This window comes from Nilaparvata lugens, chromosome X (assembly GCF_014356525.2).
Source record: "Nilaparvata lugens isolate BPH chromosome X, ASM1435652v1, whole genome shotgun sequence".
Lineage (NCBI taxonomy): Eukaryota > Metazoa > Arthropoda > Insecta > Hemiptera > Delphacidae > Nilaparvata > Nilaparvata lugens.
This window is the reverse complement of record NC_052518.1, coordinates 79,400,531-79,420,686: the sequence shown is the minus strand read 5'-3', so window position 1 is coordinate 79,420,686 and position 20,156 is coordinate 79,400,531. Positions and strand designations below refer to the sequence as shown.

Sequence of the window (20,156 nt, the reverse complement as noted above, 5' to 3'; positions counted from 1 at the left end):
TTCATCCATCAATTTTGAGCTTTGATGATTTTCGTAGGTTAATTAATTATAAGAATTATTCATTAGCTAGTAGAGATTCCAGTATTTTATGAGAAATTAGTAATAGCACTTGTATTTTATCGAAATCTGTTATAACCTACATTATCCATTTACCAAAATTAAATGATTTATTAGAAAAATATGACCTTCTGTCTTATCCTGTCGAAATGGAATCAAATGTTCACACCATGAAATTAAAAGAAAAATTTCTATCTGTGTCTCAAAACAAAAAGCTTTGGAAACTGACCAATTGTCAAATATTCTCTTCTATTTCTTTTTGAACTTCAGGAGAAATTATACATGATAACTGTGTTTTGTCTGTAGTAAATAATAAGGATTTGGATAGTTGTGTAAGAATAGAAATAATTAATGATAGACCATTTATGAATTATTATTTCGAAAATTGTAATTGTATTTTAGGATATAAGTTTGATCAAATTAATATCAATAATGGCACTATAAATACTCCTTCATCTTTCCTTATCAATCTGGATATCAATGATAAAATGACAGATGTAAAATTACTGTTTACTTCAGTTACCACATATGCACAAAAATTAAGTCATGTACCGAATAAAATTCATACTAAACTTATTGATTTGAAAGATGTTAGTGAACTTGATGATATTGAACCTAGAGATTTTGATTTTATAAATTTTGAAGATTCTTTCGTCCTTAAGGCAAGCCACATTGTAATTTTTGTTACAAGTACATTTATACTTCTTGTAATTTTGATAATTGTTTATTACAAATTTAAGAGGCCAACCAGTGTACTAAATTACCAAATTGATACACAAGTACCAATATCATCAACCCCTACCATAAGCTATATTGTACCACCTGGAAATTAGATCTAAGTTAGTAAACATTAATTTGTAACTTCATTTTAATTTTTGTAATTTTTGAGTGTCCCAAATTTATTTTTCGGGACAAAAAAAACTTAAGGAGGGAGGAATTATGTAAACCTGAACAATTGATGTGCTGATTACTATTTTTGTCAGTACCACTTAGTGTCGCTCTCAGCGCCCTCATTTTAGTTAGTCTACTCCAACCACTTGATGTGTTAACATGTATTTTTTGCAAATAGAATTTCTTTTTAAAAACTGAGTTCTAATGAAAGTGAAATATATATATATTTATGAAAAACTGCAGTCTGCTCGGTTGAGGAAGGAGACTCAGTCTCCGAAAATTTCCCCCATTTCTAATGTAAGTTTTAAAGTGTTTCCAATCTATTTATATCTTGTGCCTCCTGTTTCAATTAATATTACAAACTTGAACTCAAACTATTGACAAATAGATTGAAAAAACTTACATTAGAAATGGGGGAAATTTTCGGAAACTGAGTTTCCTTCCTCAACCGAGCAGACTGCAGTTTGAAATCAAACGGTTCATTATATATATATATATATATTATATATATATATATATATATATATATATATATATAATAAAACAGGAGACACAAGATAAAAAGATTAAAAATCCATTCATCCTCGATCAAAAATCTATTTGATTGAGAATCTATTTTATATATGAATTAAAACAGGAGACACAAGACATAAATAGATTTAAAACACTTGAAAACATACATTAGAAACGGAAATTTTCGGGAACTGAGTTCCCTTCCTCAACCAAGCAGTGAGTTGTACAGTTTTAAATCCAACGGTCGTGACCACAGAGTAGGCATGGAGAGTCAATTGTAGCAGCAGAGACTACAGATTACATAGTGCAGACAGATGGAGAGAAAAAGGGTACAGAGTCAGGGGATATTATGGGGGTATTTAGGGGGCAGTTACAAACGGGAGATTTTAGATCTGAGTGGGTAATGAATAAGGAGAGGTGTAGCTTATGAATTGATAGAAGAGAGGAGATTTAAAATTAGAAATCAAAAAAATTTTGAGAAAAGAAATTTTGTTGTAACCTAATATTATACAACTTAACTTAACATCTAACTCACCCATACCTCAATATAATCTCATACTACATTGGATAACTGGAATATGTTATAACTTTTCGTTAATTTCTGATTCCTAACTTCACATTAGCTACTCTCCTGTGTTGAAATAACTCAATTGATAATATATTAGCAATAGCCTATAGCCCAATATTATTGACTCACCATGCTGTCTGTTATCCTATTTTGTTAATTCAAATTCTTATAACACTGATTACTTCCTTGTTTTTTGTAAAAATTAATTATTTATGAATAATAATCTTTATCCTGATATTCTCCACTTACCAACTTTTATCCTAATAGTAGACTAGCTCTCTCTACCAATTTCTATCTTGCTTTGTGATTGTTTATTCATCCTAAACTGACCCAATCTACTTACTTTCTTGCTTCCACATTTACATAGTACTCAATATCCCTTCTCTCATTTCCCTCAACGTTAAACACCATGCTACAATTCCATCCCAACTTTGCAATTACTGGTTCCAACAAATTCATTCCCATTCCAAAAAACTCTCCAAATACATTAGTCATGTTGAATTCCTCTCCACCTGCAAACTTCTTCAGATACTTACAAATGGTTTATCAATACAACTCCCACTATCTGGTATTTCTCCCCAATTCCACTTACTTTTGTTCAAATTCCAACATCAGATTCCACTGCAGTTTCTTGATATTGTTCATGAACACTACACTCTATCTGTCTCCTATCTCGGTCAACTCATGTCTTTTGTCAAACTGATTAATCTTTACAATGATCCTTCTGATATTTGTGTTGAAATCCTCAAAAAATCAGATTGTGCTCTAGAGAAAAACAGAAACTCTCACCTTGAAAAACTTTCTCCCCTGTACAAATCCCACTTCCAAAATAAACTGCCTCTTCAAATGCATCATTCCAACATTACCAACCCCCCCCCCTCATCAGTGACAAACACAGCCTTGCCTCACTCTTGAACCTACCACCACTCTGCCACATTCCCCCCTCCTTACTCAAACGTTTGCCCCAACAACCTACATCACCTTCAATCCATCAAGAAAACGGTGAAAATCCCACTGTCCTTAACCTATCCTCAAGAAACCTTTCACCTACTAATCAATCAGTCCTCAACAAGAGTCTCTCTTTTGCCCCAACTCCCAAACCTAATGCCATAAACCTTCTCTCTGATACTGTTCACTTCACTAGATATCTCAGATGGCAAGTATACTTCAGTGACAACATCACTTCTGACCCTTCTTGCCCTTCCCCCTCGACTACTTCTGACCAAATCATCAGAAAGTTTGCCCCAAAATCCAATCGTGAACCCAAGTCTCTCCCAGCCAACCACTCTGTTGAAATCTTCTGCAATTCACTCCTGAACAAAGTCAGCTCTAAGAAATTCATTAAATCCCTCACTCCAACACCCAACCTCACACCCCAAGAGTTCAAATCCATCAAAGACCTTTGCTCTGACCCCAGTATTTTCATCACCAAAGCTGACAAAAGCTCAACTGTAGTCTTACTGAACACCACAGATTACATCAATGAAGTCAACCGGCAACTGACCAACCCTGAACAGTAACAACTCCTGCCTTCTGACCCTACTCCACAAATCCAGAAGAAAGTCTTTAAATTTCCGATGCAATACGGTACATATCTGAAGGCCTCTCGGACTCTGACATCAACATCCTCTTGCCAGACTTTCCCAACACACCACACTTCTATCTTCTTCCAAAAATTCATAAAGAAGGAAATCCTGGTCGTCCCATTGTTTCAAGCATACATAGCCTAACTGAACGAATCTCTGCCCTTGTTGATTTCCACTGGTCTGGAGTTGGAGTAGTTCCTTGGATTGAGAGGGAACGTGGGAGGGAACGTGAGAGGCCAAAAAATTTGCAGTGATCCCCACCATCTTGACCAGTACCTCAAAAAACTCCACCAATCTCTCCTGAAATGTAACTATCCTGAAAGGTTGTTACAGAAATAAATCTGCTCCAAAACTGGCACTAATCCAACCACAACAAATTCCCAAATCCCACAAACTCCAAAGCTCTGTACCACCTACTTCCCTGGAATTGAAAACCTCAAACCTGTCCTTGAAGATCTGTTCCATGTCGTCTCCTCCAATCTGTCTATCAAACACCTTTTCCAGCAACCACCCACCCTCATTTATAAGCAACCTTCCAACCTCAAGAAAATTCTCAGTAAAAACAAATCACTCACCTCTTATGAAATCCCAATTCCACCTGGTACCCTACCTTGCAAACGCCCTCGCTGTAAAACCTGTCCTATCACTGATTCTTTCATCTCCTTTACCAGTCTTATCACCAACTACACCCACCAAATCCATCAATCCAGTAATTGCATTTCCAAAAATTGCATCTACCTCCTTTCCTGCAACTTCTGTCCTGCCTTCTACATAGGTGAAACCACCACTGCCCTAAACCTCTTGATCAACAATCACAGGGCTTCCTTTAAAAATATTACTTCCCTACCCATCCCTACTGATTGCTCTGAGCACAACAAAAACTTTGACCAATGCTTCAAAGTCAAAGCCCTTGCCACCCTCCCTCCCACAGTCCCCTCCATAGATGTCAAGACGAAAGAATTAGCTTTTATTTGGGTGCTTGGAGCTGCTTCCAGTCCTGGTCTCAACAGACAGCAATAGTACCATAGCTACCAACTGTTTGATCAAATTGAAATAAATGTGATCATATCATAATAAATTTCACAGCTATCAAATATATATAAATATATTAAATGTTCAATAAATGTTCTGGCCAGAGAACTCGAATTGTAGCGCCAGAATGCCAGACTGTGGCTCTGCCAATAGCAGGCTTGTGTTTGTGCCAGCGCAGACCGTCCTGCTGCGTGGCATTGTGGATGAGTCCTAGTTTTGTCTGTCTTGTCTCGTCAGCCCGTTCTGTTGCAAGAACAAATTTGTGTTTGTCATGTAATTTCGATCAGAAATTTCTTGTAAATTGTTTGAGTGTAGTGTGTGTGGATTATGAATATAACAGCGTTAATAGTATTGAATTGAATTAATTTGAATCGGATTTGAATTTATAAAGAATCCAGTTTGAGCTTTGTTCAAAACACAGTGCATGGCCTGCAAGTTGAACGTGAAAAGGCAGCCCAGAAGCAAAGACCTGTCTATTCCCTGATTTCGTCCCACCCTGAACCTGACCAAAACACCTAATAAAGGCTTCGAAGGGCAAGTAGTCAAGATTGGAATAAATTTGGTGAGTTTTTGCTCTTTTTTATTGTTCATTAATGCAGAGTTTAACTGTACAAATAACCTGGCTCAAATTGAAGATTAAATTTGGCCCCTTGTTTGTATTTGATTATTTAAATAGTAAATTACAGTCCTCTGGTAGCTCTAGCTTGAGCTTTGTTCAGAATATTTTATGATCCTGCCGAGCTGGGATGAATTTAAATTTGTAATTTGTTGATTAATTCACACACATTGGATTTAGGCAGTTTCGTATTTGTTCAATGTTGGCATGTTGAGAATGGTCTGATCCATGCTCAACTTAGGTCTGTTGTAGCCTTGTTCTAAGAGCAAGGTTTCTTGTCAATTTGTATTGTCTGAAATTAAATTCATTTCAGTTAAAATTAATTTCCTAAAACTAGGCTCATTGTGCTCTTTTTCAGGAATTTGTTTGTTTGTTGGAATTTGTATTGTCCATTTTTTATACATGTTAGTGAAGGTTAATCACCAGCATGATTTTGTTTGTTCAATTCAACAAGTTATCGTTTGTTCGTGAGTTGTTGGAAGAAAATTATCTAATCATATAGTTTTGTTCTCAGCAATAACTTATCTTGTGAATTTTGATAATCAAAGTTTAACTTTGATAACTTACTTACTCGTGATTCTCCCTTTCATCTAGTTTTGTACTCATTCTTGTTTTATTGTCTGTTGTTTGTATTGTCGGGGCTGAATTGTTTTGTGTATGAGTTCAAGATGGAGGAAAAATTACAGAAACAAATCAGGGTGCATCACGCTAAACTGGAACAATTGTATGCCAGATTGCAAAGAATTTATGAACTGTCTAAAAATGTCTCTGATACAAAAGTTGCTGAGCAATTTTCAATCTTGTATCCTTGGGTGTCTCAGACCATTTCAGATTATGAAAAGACAGAATTAGTGGTTAATGAGTTGGAACTTGAGTTGAATAAAGATCATGTTGTAGCATTCAACGACTCACACATAGATTTGTTTATTGAAGTAGCGGCTAACACTCTCAAACAGAGAGAGGCGACTGTTGCTATTGCTCAATCTTCGGCAGCCACAGCAGCTAGTTCACAGCCGGTCGTGTCTGAGTCAGTACTGCCTAAAATCGACCTTCCGAAATTTGATGGGAACCAGACTCAATGGTCGGTGTTTTATGAACTATTTAAGGCATTGGTTCATGACAACAAGAATTTGAACGATCAGCAGAAGGTCCAATATCTTGTAAGTAGACTTACTGGACAAGCAGCCAATATTTGTCATCATTGGCCACCATTGGCCAACAATTATCAAATAATTTGGCAGGCATTATTGACCTGCTATAACAATCCACGGGCGCAAGTCGATGCCTATTTCAAACAAATTTTTGAATTTCGTCCAATAAAATCAGAATCAAAGGCAGGTTGTATTGCGAATTTGGATGGGTTTTGCAGTTCATTCAATGCATTGAAGAGATTGCAACTCACTGATTTGTCAGACTCGATGTTCCTCTATCATGGCTTGAGATTGCTAGATCCAAGTTCTCGTAGAAATTTTGAATCAGCCATCCATGACAAGGCTATGCCAACTTATACTGATTATGTCAAATTCATTGAAAAGCAAATTAAGACTCTTCCTTCTGATAAGAAACAGACTGAATCGTTTAATATGAAGCACAAAAAGGATAATAAATCAAAGGTGTTTGTGATTCAATCTAATGATTCATCTAACGATGCATCTAGTAAAAATCCCAACTGTCTGAAGTGCTCAAAACCGGCTCATCGGTTAGTAGATTGTGCAAGTTTCTTGAAAATGACTCCTTGGGATCGTTATTGTTTGATTAAAGGAAAGTTTTGTTGTTTTCGTTGTCTTGATGTGGATCATTTGAGTAGAAATTGTCGTAGTGTGCTCAATGTCGAGAATCTCATCATTCTTTATTGCACTTTTCCAGATCAAGTTCCAATGAAGGTGTTGCATCCTCATCGAACTCCAAGGCAAGTGGCACATCACCTATTAGTTGTTGTTCTACATCCAACGATGTAGAAAATTCGACCGTTGTGTTGTCGACCGTCACTGCACATGTTCGAGATTGTAATGATCATCTTTGTGATGTTCGTTTCTTGGTTGACACCGGGAGTCAGTGTCATTTTGTTACAGCCAAATTGTGTCGGCGTTTGAGACTACCATTCCAGCCCATGAAAACCGTTGTTCGTGGATTCGGTGGTGGTACTAGTGAAGTTCAAGGTCGTACTTGTGTGTCGATTCAGTCGAAGTTGGATCCTACCGTCAAGTTTTCGATGGATGACACAGTGGTAGATAAAATCATCGACAAGTTGCCTTCTTGTGAAATCGACAGATCCAAACTTTATCATCATGAAAATCTTACACTGCCTGACGACAAATTCTACCTTCCTAGTAGAATAGATGGCATCATTGGTGCAGAGTTAGTTCCTCACTTGCTACGTGGGACTCCTAGTACAGGTGAATCGCACAAATTGATGACTGTTAATAATGTCTTTGGTCACATTCTGATGAGGAGAGCGCCGATTCTCACTTCAACAATGAATGTGTAGAATTGTTTTACAGCCATCTGTAGTCCATTCGTTAGCAGTCCATCGCTGGATAGTTTTGTGGAATGTTTTGGGGAGTTGGAATCGTGCCCTGCACCAAGCTGTCAACTGAAACTGGAAGAGTTGAAGTGTGAGGTAAATTTTCGGAAGTCTGTACATCGTGTGAATTCTGGTCGTTTTGTTGTTGCCTTGTCATTTGCGGAGCCGCCCAGCAGCTTGGGAGATTCGTATGCTGTCGCCGAACGCAGACTGCTGACTTTGGAGAGACGACTAGAGCTTGACAGCAATACTCGTATTTCATATCTTGAAATATTGATCGATTACCTACGTCAGGGTCACATGTTGTTTGTAGCAGATCAGACAGACCAAGGTGGTTACTACATACCGCATCACCCCATTGTGGAAGCAAGCAGCACTACCACGCCCATCCGAATTGTATTTGATGCTGGTTCCAGAACATCATCTGGTTTGTCATTGAACCAAGTTCTTCATGCTGGTCCCAAATTGCAGACTGACATTTTTGTTTTGTTAGTTAATTTTCGTTTGTTCCCAATCGCACTAACTGCCGACATTAAACAAATGTATCGACAGATATTAGTGGAGGATTCCTGCCATTGTTATCAGCGTGTATTGTGGAGATTTTCGCCGGAGGATCCAATCGAAATTTATCAGCTCAATTGTGTTGTTTTTGGTGTTTCAAGCTCTCCATATTTGGCGCTTTGCACCATCCACCAGCTTGTAGAGGAGGATGGAAATCGTTTTCCAGCAGCCAAGGCGAGAATACCAAGAGACATGTTCATGGACGACTTAGTCACATCTGTCGCCACAGAGTCAGAGGCCGCGAAGCTGTATCGTCAGTCCAAGCAGCTGTTTGAGAGAGGAGGTTTCTCGCTCACAAAGTGGACTTCAAATTCACCATCAATGTTGGAGAAATTCTCGGAGGAAGAGAAATCGTTTTTGTACAAGGATTTCGAAGCAGACAACTCCTCGGCTATCTTGGGATTGAATTGGCAACCTAGTACTGATCTGTTTCAGTTTTCAGTCAAGAGTGGTGAGGTCATCGCTACTAAGCGTTCTATTCTGTCAGTGATGGCTCGTATCTATGATCCACTTGGTCTCTTGTCACCGTTTACATTATTTCTAAAGTGTCTTGTCCAGAAACTGTGGAAATTAGGAGTGGATTGGGACGAGAAGCTGCCTGAGTCTATATGCACTCTTTGGGAGAATTGTCAAAAAGAGTTGCCTCTATTGTTGAAATTTGCTGTTCCACGTCACGTTGGTTTGTTTCAGGATTCTCACATCAGTTTGATTGGTTTTTGTGACACATCATTGTCTGGTTATGGTGCAGTTATCTATGTGAAGTCGCAGAAGGAGAGCGAGGAGCCAAGAGTTGTATTATTGTGTTCAAAGTCCAAGGTAGCACCATCTAAAGTTGTTTCAATACCTCGTTTGGAGTTGTGTGCGGCACTCTTGTTGGCAGAACTCATGAATTCAGTAGTCACTATTATTAGTGAACGTTGTCATGTGTCTCGTATTGTCGCACTCTCTGATTCTACAGTCACCTTGTGTTGGATTAATGCTCCATCCACGAAATGGCAAACTTTTGTTGGTAATCGTGTCGCAAAAATACAGGATTCTTCTATACAGGGGTGGATGCATGTTGCCGGAATTGAAAAACCCGCAGACCGTTTGTCTAGAGGTTTATCACCAGTTGAGCTTGTGAACTTTCCGTTGTGGCTCTCAGGTCCATCATGGATAGCAGAGGACGAATGCGATTGGCCCGTTTGAACTCAAATGGAAGAGATATTGGATCCACCAGAGGCGAAAAAATCATCAGTGTTGACAGTCACAAAATCTCCTGATTGTAACAGCAATGCAATATATTCATTGATTGGTCATTGTTCGGATTATGGTCGTCTTTTGAGAATTGTAATTCTTGTTCTCAAATTCTTACGAATCTTACCCCAATCAAAAGAATCAGATTTCGATGTTGCTGAGAGGTATCTATGTAAAGTGGTACAGAAGATACATTTTTCATCTGAATTTGTGCAATTAGAGAAGGGAGAAGATTGCTCTATGCACCTACGTCGCCTGTCTCATTGATAAAGGTGTGATTCGCATCGGCGGTCGTTTGTCTCATGCTGGACTTGAATTTGAGACTTGTCATCAGATGATCTTACCAAAATCCGATGCTTTCATATTGATGTTAATTGACTATCATCACAAGAAGAATTGTCATGCTGGACCTTCGTTAATGTTGTGCTTGATCAGACAGAAATTCTGGATACTGTCTGCTCGCTCTATTATTCGTATTTGTGTCTTTAAGTGTAATTGTTGTTTCCATATTCGACCTAGTAACAAAATTATATCCACTCCCAACTCAATAGTTGTTGTGATTGTTGCATTTTTTATTTTGTGTTGTTTTTTGGTGTTGGTGTTTTGTTCTTTTTGGCATGTCTGGATTTCTCCTTTCCTTGGTTTTTTCAGTTTTGTAACTTGGCTGAAAAATAGTTTTTCAGAGGCAGGGGTATGTTCTGTCCAGAGAATTCGAATTGTAGCGCCAGAATGCCAGACTGTGGTTCTGCCAATAGCAGGCTTGTGTTTGCGCCGGCGCAGACTGTCCTGCTGCGTGGCATTGTGGATGAGTCCTAGTTTTGTCTGTCTTGGCTCATCAGCCCGTTCTGTTGCAAGAACAAATTTGTGTTTGTCATGTAATTTCGATCGGAAATTTCTTGTAAATTGTTTGAGTGTAGTGTGTGTGGATTATGAATATAACATCGTAAATAGTATTGAATTGAATTAATTTGAATCATATTTGAATTTATAAAGAATCCAGTTTGAGCTTTGTTCAAAACACAGTGCCTGCAAGTTGAATGCGAAAAGGCAGCCCAGAAGTAAAGACCTGTCTATTCCCTGATTTCGTCCCACCCTGAACCTGACCAAAACACCTAATAAAGGCTTTGAAGGGCAAGTAGTCAAGATTGGAATAAATTTGGTGAGTTTTTGCTCTTTTTTATTGTTCATTAATACAGAGTTTAACTGTACAAATAATCTGGCTCAAATTGAAGAAGAAATTTTGCCCTTGTTTGTATTTGATTATTTGAATAGTAAATTACAGTCCTCTGGTAGCTCTAGCCTGAGCTTTGTTCAGAATAATAAAAATGAAAAATAAATTTCATTTCAATTATACAATTCCTTTCTCCAATTTTAGTCTAATTCTTTTTTGATTTCTAATTCTAAATCTCCTCTTTTCTATCAATTCATAAGCTACACCTTTCCTTAATCATAACCCACTTGGATCTCAAATCTCCCATTTGTAATTGCCCCCTAAATACCCCCATAATATCCCCTGTATCTGTACCCTTTTTCTCTCCATCTGTCTGCACTGCGTAATCTGTGGTCTCTGCTGCTACAATTGAGTCTCCGTGTGTACTCTGTGATCACACGACCGTTGGATTCAAAACTGCAGTCTGTGCTCAGTTGAGAAAGGAGACTCAGTCTCCGAAAATTTCCCCCATTTCTAATGTAAGTTTTCAAGTGTTTTCATTCTATTTATATCGTCTCTCCTGTTTTTATTTATATATATATATATATAAACTCCTGAATTTTTTTTGTTTGTGGTGTGGAGGAGGGTGTAGGGAGGTTCTGTACATGAAACGCAGAAGGATAGATTAGGAAACAACTTCAGAAGTGATACTTTCAGTTTCATGCTCTATCCAGCTATGCTACAATATACATCCGCTTATATATGCACAAAGCTTACCTTGTCTAAATACAGCATTATATATATATATATAATATATATATATATATATATATATATATATATATATTATATATATATATATGTATATATATATATATCCATACGCATTACAATATAAATTTTTTAGATCAAAAAACCTAGATCCAATAACATGTTGGCTTCTGAAGATATCTCCGTTGAAAATGGATTGTTCATCTACTCAGTACACAAAACTATTTCCAAAAATGAATCTATGAATGATTTTCATTCAATAATAATAGAAGCTTCAAAACCTTTCGAACAGTTCGACTATTGTTTGCTTATCACCTTGCAGGTAGAGAATTCAGACTTGGTCTCAAAATTTCCTTTTTTCCTAGTTAGTCCTTAAATTCCTGGTACCAAAGTTCTGGTCACATAAATTCCAGTATCATACCAGCAAGTTATTCAGATCATTTGCCAATATGTTTGACTGTGAAATAATTGCCTGAAATTAGTACTAAAATTGATCTGGATTAGAAAAATAGAAATTGTTGAATACAAAAATTATATTTTAGGTTTAGTAATGTATTTTTTCTCCACCTCCTGTCCAAAGTGCTCACTTAACTCCCTGGAACATAATACTAAAGTGTCACTTTTTCGCTCTTGGGAGGAAAAAACGGGAAAACTCCCTAGAGCATAAAAGTAACTACATTTAAATAACATGGGAAGCATCTATATTTTAAAAACGTACATTTGAAATGGGTTAGAAGGTCTAAGCTCAGATGAGGAAGCATTTACAGTAGTCATTAAACCAACTAAATTCAATGCCTCAACCAGACAATATATGGAATTTATGTTTGTATGCTAAAATTATTACAAACTTCATATCACTATACTAAAAAATGTATAAATTTTTTTCTATTTCATGTTATTCAAAATACCAGCCAACGAATATTTCCTCATTAACTAATCAAATTTGAAAGGGGACTTCATCATAACACATTTATTGGTCATGTACGTTTTTAAAAATTATTTTATTTGCAGTTTTTATAAAAATGTAGGTGGAGGAAAATTAATGTTGTGTATATCACGAGTGAAAAATGTTTTTTCTCCCTCAGGGAGAAAAAACAGTACATTTCACTCTAGATATACAAATAACTATTCATTGCCAGAGAATATAATAATGAAGTTGAAGAAGCTTATAAATGACGCTGCTAATCTCAAAAATGAGCCCAATCAGATAAATAATAAATTCAAGAAAAACATCTGGTTCGATAGACAGTGCGAAAAAGTGAGAAATAGAGGTTGTTTTCTCTTAAAATATTTAGCAGAACCAACTCCATGCAACTTAAAAATTACTTCTTAGCGGCGGTTAAAGAGTTCAAGGAAATTTGTAAGAGTAGGAAAAATGCTTATTGGGAGTAGGTGAAAACAAAACTAAAATTAGTTAGGGACTCAAAATATTTATGGGAATTAGAAGGAAATTTGAAGGAACAACAAAGTCAAGAATGTGAAAAAATTCTTCAGTCCTTTATGATCGAGTGGCCCAACACTGTACGGTATGCCAAATCCTTTAGCTTAAAAAATGAGTTGTTGGACAGGACTATGATTGTTAATGGAATTAGCTCATTATTGCAAAAATTGAAGACTGGAAAGAACGAAATTGTGGCCAGTTTAATAGAATAGCTCCTGTGGCATACAAACAATTGGGTTGGCAGTTAGGATCTGTCGTGTCAAGTCGAGTGTGCCGGTCGTTTCAAAGTCTGACGTTTCAGACGTTTCATCGTCTGTGCCGGTGTTTCAAAGTAGTATCTTGTTAGCATTAGAGAGCTTTTCACTTGTCAGCCTCTAATCTCAGATACGTACTGCAATACTTTCACTCTACTATAAAAGTCTATAAACTGTTATAGCCTATAAAAAATTATCATCTGATATTATTGCTATTCAGATTGTCTTCAACTTTTATCCTCTACTGTCCTTGATCCTTCATTTTTCATGAGCGTCATTCTATTCCTGCCTTGATGGCTCTCTAGACATTAAGAATCTTTCCTATATTCCCTACCCGCAATAATGGAATATGCTATTATTAAAGCTATTAAATTAGGCTATATTCATGTTTTTCATTCAACTTTTTGCATTTTGAGATTAATCACGATCCAAGTTTTCCTAGGATTTCTTACGTCATTTTCTATAAATCCGGTTTAGGCTACACACCATCACACCGACCATCATTAGGTTACACACGTACTGGATCGTATAACAAACATGGATTATGATCTTAATAATCTGAAAGAAGATGTTTTTGATAGCGGAGTGTTGGGTTATAGCTATTAATAATTCACAAGGAATACTTGACACAATATCGGATAAATTATCATTGACATAATTCACGAAATCACACCATTTTAAAATAAATATGATGCTCCGGTTAAAGTGAATTAGGTCCTGGAAAGGATTTTAACCAACGTGAGAAAAACGTGAGGCAACGATCAGAAAAACTTGCACTAGAGAAATTACTATTACAAGAGAAAAAGAACAAGAAAATCTATTTTTGAGAGTCCATTAATTATGAGAAGAAAGATGTTGAAATTAGTGAACTTAGATCAAAGCTTATTTTCATCAAGACTGATATTGGTTCCAAAGATCTGTAGATTAACGATGTGCAAAATGCCACGGAAAAAAGTTTAAAACTGGAAACTGAATTGAAATCTATGAGGAGGAATTCAATCGATTCAAAAAATAATAATTTATCAATTTACATTTAACAATGCACAAATTAAATACATGATTAGAAAAGGACCTACTGGCCTAGCCCAAAACTGTTCCCTTTCCGAATTTTGATAGTAGTAAGCCAATATCTAAAAGGTATAGGTTATGTTGACTATGTAGGTTATAATGACCATTTCATTACACTGATGCCCGGTTTCTCAGTCGTTCAATAAACAACGCTATAGCTATTGATTCAATAACTTTATCGATTCAATATTTTTTTATTGGTTCCTTAAACATATTTATAGAATCCATAGCGATTCATATGTTCAATGAATCTGGCAGCATGGCATGATTCCAACACGACCACTTTCGTAAACAAACTTTATATGGTAGCCATGGTAACCAACTAAATCTTGTTTGTTTATTCCTTGCTGTTTGTTGTGAAATTCAAGTTGAAGGTTATTTCCTACGTTAGTGATATTTTTTTAAAGTTATTATTATAATTATGGCAGGGAAACGAGACCGGGGAAGAATTTTGCAGAGGTTGAAAAATAACAATAAATTAGTAGAGATCTGCCTTAAGTATAAAAGTGTGATAGAAAATAAAAAGACAGATAAATATTCAATAAAAGATAAAAGCAAGGCATGGGATGCAGTGAGAGAAGAATATAATTCTATCCAAATCACCGGTTTGAGGGAGTTGAAAACTTTAAAATCCCTCTACGATGGATTAAAGATGATGGCCAGGAAGGAAAAAACTGAAGAAAGGGTTAGTATCTTTTTATATATACTATTTTTATTGATGTCTCAGCTCTGCTTCTAGTGTAGAAGTTTGTTTTTAATTTTCGGATCAACATTTTTCTAATTATTTGATATTTAAATTTGTGTTTCATCACATTTTTTATTAATTAAATGGAATTCAAATTCAGTAAATCTTCAAAATAGGAAGATTTTTACATGATTGGTGCTCTCACCGGTACATTACTTCAATAATAAATTTATGTGATAGCTATCCATAGAAACCAATATTAATAAAAAAAAGCATGAAGTATTGAGGAATAACTATCTTCTCTTGTAAATTGATTATAATAAGCATGACCTATTTCATTGGTTAGGAGAGCCTTGCATGTAGAGGTCAGATCCACCTCGCAGTATGACCATGCTGTCTAATATTATTTCCATGTGTAACATGATGGACCAACAATTACTTTTGGATGGGCTCCGAACTTACCAGGTAATTGATAGTAAAGCAGAGAACAAGACTTTATCTCTGCTGAACACCTATCCTAGCAGTCTTGTTCGTGACTTACTTGATTTGACTTTTCAATGCTTGCATTTTGATTTAAATAAATAATAAATAAATAAATTTGTTTTATTGACCAATAAATACGTTTGTACAGTACATTTCAGGCCTCGTCAAAAGTTCAAGATTACATGATGTAAGTCACTAGCATAAATACATTTTTCGTCAACATCTTATTCTTAATAAAACTTGAATGAACATTTTCAATAACATCAGTAGGTATAGCAAAATATTTCGAAACATTACATTTACACAGCATATAGATAAATAGCAATTCGTAATATATTAAAAGAGAAACACAAAGACTAACACTACAACTAGTACTACTATATAAAGTCATAACATAGTAATCACAATACTATTCTTACAATGTAAGTTACATTTTTATTCTAAGTAGAAAACGTTATATGCTATCAATTAAAAACTCTTCAGTAGAGTAGTAAGCCTTTTCTTTTAGCATTTGTGAAATGGCAACTTTAAATTTTTCTTGAGGCAGGTTCTTAACTTCAATTGGTAGTTTATTGTAAAATAACAACTGTAAATAGGGGTAGCTTTTCATGCTCTTACTCAATCTGAGATTTGGTTTCATAATTTTTTCCCTATTCCTAGTATTGTAAGCATGATATTCATTATGTTTGTGAAAGTTGTTAGAATTCTTCTTTACACTTATCAAATTGGAATATATATATAGAGATGGCAGAGTCAGTATACCCAGTTTGATGAAGTGAGGCTTGCAAGTTTCTCTTGGGGAAAGGTTCAAAATAGCTCTAACTGCCCTTTTCTGCCATATGAAAACTTTTTTATGTGTTGGGCAATTGCCCCACATTCTTATCCCATAACTAAGATGAGAATGGAAAAGTCCGTGATAGGTCATCAACAATACTTGCAGATTAACAGAACTATTTAATCTCTTGAGGAGGTATGTTACCCTTGAAAGTTTTTTACAGAGACTATTCACATGCTCCTCCCAACAGAGTTTACCATCCAATATTACACCTAGTAATTTGACAGGCTTAAGATTATTGTGGTTCAGAGTATGCCCTAATGTAAATGTTATTTTCTCTGTTTTCTGCTCATTTAATTCTAGGTCATTAGATAAATACCATGATTTTGCCTGATTCAAGGAAATGTCAAGTTTATCCTGAAGTTTTTCGATTTCAGCATCTGATTGGATTATTGAGGTGTCATCAGCATACAATACAGAAAGACCTGGTATATTGAAACTGAAATCATTCACGAAAACCAGAAAAAGGAAAGGCCCAAGGACCGATCCTTGAGGTACACCTGTATTTATGTTCAATACATCAGAGCATTTACCTGCACACTTTACCATTTGTTTTCTGCCAACCAAATAACCTTTCAATAGCTTTAACTCTCTATCTACTATACCATAATGTTCCAGTTTTTTGAAGAGAATCACATGTGAAACTCTCTCAAATGCTCTGCTAAGGTCTAATAGGGTTGCCCCTACTGCACATTTATTTTCAAAACATTGATGTACAAAGTCTACAATTTTCTCAACAGCGTCTATTGTAGAGTGACCTGGTCTAAAGCCATATTGATAGGGATATAATAAGCCATTGAAAATGAAATATTCATAGAGTTGCATTAGCAGACAAAATTCTATTATTTTACTGATGATAGGCACAAGAGCAATTGGTCTGTAATTTTCAGGATTTTTTGGATCTCCTTTTTTCAAAACAGGTGTAACACTGGACACTTTCAAACAATCCGGAAAGTAGCCCATGACAATAATAAGATTTATAATATATGTTAGAAGAAGCAAGGTTGAGTCAATTATTTCTTTGATCAAGTAATTAGACATTCCAAACACATCCTCACTACGAGAATTACTCATTCTATTAACGATGGATTTAACGGTTAACTTATCAATTGTCTTAAGTTTAAAATTGTGTGAAGGCTTTGGAGCATTAATCAGAAAATTTTGAAATGACGTATCAATTTGGTCCTGTCTATCATCCAACCTTCTGGTTGGTACATTAACAAAGAGCTCATTCAATACATTCGGAGAGATTGGTATTGGTTTTTTACAAGCAGGCATGAGATTAGATTCTCTCTTGACTATTGACCAAGCAGCCTTACACCTATTATTAGCATTTGCAATAAATTCACTATTTACCTTTATTTTCGCTTGTTTCAACTTGAATCGGTAGTGCTTTCTTATATTTTTATAGACTTCTTTATCATATTCACTAAGTGTATTCTTGAATCTACTGTAAGAAATCAATAATAGAATGTGTAATTTTTCCAGTTCAGGTGAGAGCCATTTTGAAGAGGATTGTTTTTTACTTTTATTTTTCACCAAAACTCTAGGGCAGGAGCGATTTAAGGATTCAACTATGATATTTAAGAAACTATTAACTGCCATATCAACATTATTGTCAGTTTTATAAATTTTCTCCCAACAAATATTCATAAGAGACTTTCTCAAATGTAGCAATCTTTTCTTGGTAAGAAGTCTTATAGTCATGTCTCTATTTAATTTATTACATTCATTAGAGATTTTTGAAGATGACTTTCTTTCTAGATCAAACGAAACACAAACACCAGAATGGTCAGATATTAAACCTTGTTCTAAAAGCGTTACTCTAAAATAATCCGCAGATATATTTGTAATTACATTATCAAGACATGACTCATACCTAGTTGGAGAGTAATTCGTACAGTAAAGGTTGAAAGATCTCAATAAATTCAAAAATTCTTGTGTGTTTGGTTCAAAATTTTTAAGAATGTCTACGTTTAGATCACCTGCTAGTATCAAGAATTTAAAGCCATTTACCTTACTTGTTACATATTCCAGTAATTGTTCCAAATTAACCATAAAATCTCTGAAACGGGAGCCAGGAGTGCGGTAAATACTAATTACTAGAGTATTTAATCTACCAATCCTAACAGCTGTTGCCTCACAAGAACCCTCATAACAGTAAGAGGTAATGTCAATAATATTAAAATCAATTCCTTCTCTCACAAATATTAAAGAACCACCATATGGAGTCGGTCGACAGTAAAAACCAGCTAGTTTGAAGTTTTGAGGGACATAAAAATTAATCTCTTCCTCACGTAACCAGTGCTCACTCAAGCAAATGACATCAAACTCATTACGACTCAAAATAGTCTCAAGTTCAAGTAACTTATTTCTCAGAGATTGAATATTTAGAGCGCAAACCTTCAAATCAGAGCTACGGTCCTGTTTTCTAGTATATTCTAGGATCGTTGTGTTTCTACCTATATGAACAGGACCACTAATTAGTTTCCCCGATGACTCAGGTCATATTGAAGCTCGATAACTGTATTATTACCCTTTTCATCTAATATTGTTTTGATTTTATCAGTCATCCTCTTCTTGCCTCTCCAGTTCAGGTGTAGCCCATGCCTAGTAAAATGCTCTCTTTTAAGATCAGTAAGATCTATTACCTTAACATTTTGCATCCTTCCACAATACTGTTTTATTCTACTGTTAGTTTTTCTAATCTCTTCGTTAACACATGACCACTCCGGTAAATCATATCTTATTGGTATTGTAGAAATTAATACATTTGTAAAATTTAGCACCTGAAGTAGAGAAAGCATGCTTTTTAGAAAACTACCAGCTTGATTACAGTATACATCATTCGCTCCTCCAACAATGACCACATGATCATTATTGGATAGATCTCTAGTACTACTCTTAATATTATTTACTATGGGGTTGAATTTGGCACTTGGCATGATAAAACCACTAGTTGTCTTTTCAAGTTCAGATCTATTCAAATTATCTACTAAATCACGACCATGACTGTCGCCAAAGATTCTGACTACGTTTTTTAATGGTTTCATGCTAGCTGACTTTTTAAGTTTAGTTCCCAGAGAAATATCACTAGTCTTGGAAATCGTTATCTGTTTAGAGCTAGGATATGATATGTTCTTACTGCATGGAGAATCATTAGAGACTAACAAATCACAAGATTTGGGTTTTAGAAAATTACAAACTTTACACAGAATCTTCCACCTATATACCGTAGCATCAAAGTTTGTATTAAGAGAGAGACCATCCTCGAGACAGGTTGAACTACACATTTTCCTATATTTAAATACTTCTTCCAAAAAATACATTGAAAAAACACCGCAATCGTAGTTATTAGTCTGTTGAGGACATGGAAGGGTAATTATCTTCTTGTAGGTTAGGATTGAGCTAACTCTTCTTATCAGAGACATGGAAAATCTCTCATTACATTTGTTCATTGAGTCCAGAATATAAAATTTACAGTGTAAAGAATCATAAACAGCAACACTCCAATGAGAACCACACCAGCCGTCATTTGCTTCTTCCTGCCGACCGTCATTTATCACGAAAGCAGTGAAATTATTTTCTTTTACATTATTTCTTAAGAATGATAAATCAGCTTCCGCGTCATTGATAATCATTGCTGTTACTGCTGGTAGGACCACATAATTTCCTGGAAACGAATCAATTAAATAACTACAAAAACAGTCAATGTCCGCATCCGAAAGGAGTTCCGTTCTAAGAAACTGGCTCAATCGATCTATAAGTGGATTTACGTGTGTGAAATTATCCACATTTTCAGTTTTATCATTCATTCGCGACTCACAAGATGATAATTCCATGAGGCGAATATCAAGATCCATAGACCGATTAATTGCGGCATTC

General features: G+C 35.6%; 1 protein-coding gene across 1 annotated transcript in view; it reads right to left on the bottom strand.

Moving 5' to 3' along the window:
- Positions 1–20,156, bottom strand: part of LOC120354470 — a 172,580-nt gene that overhangs the window by 141,939 nt on the left and 10,485 nt on the right. The window lies entirely within an intron of this gene.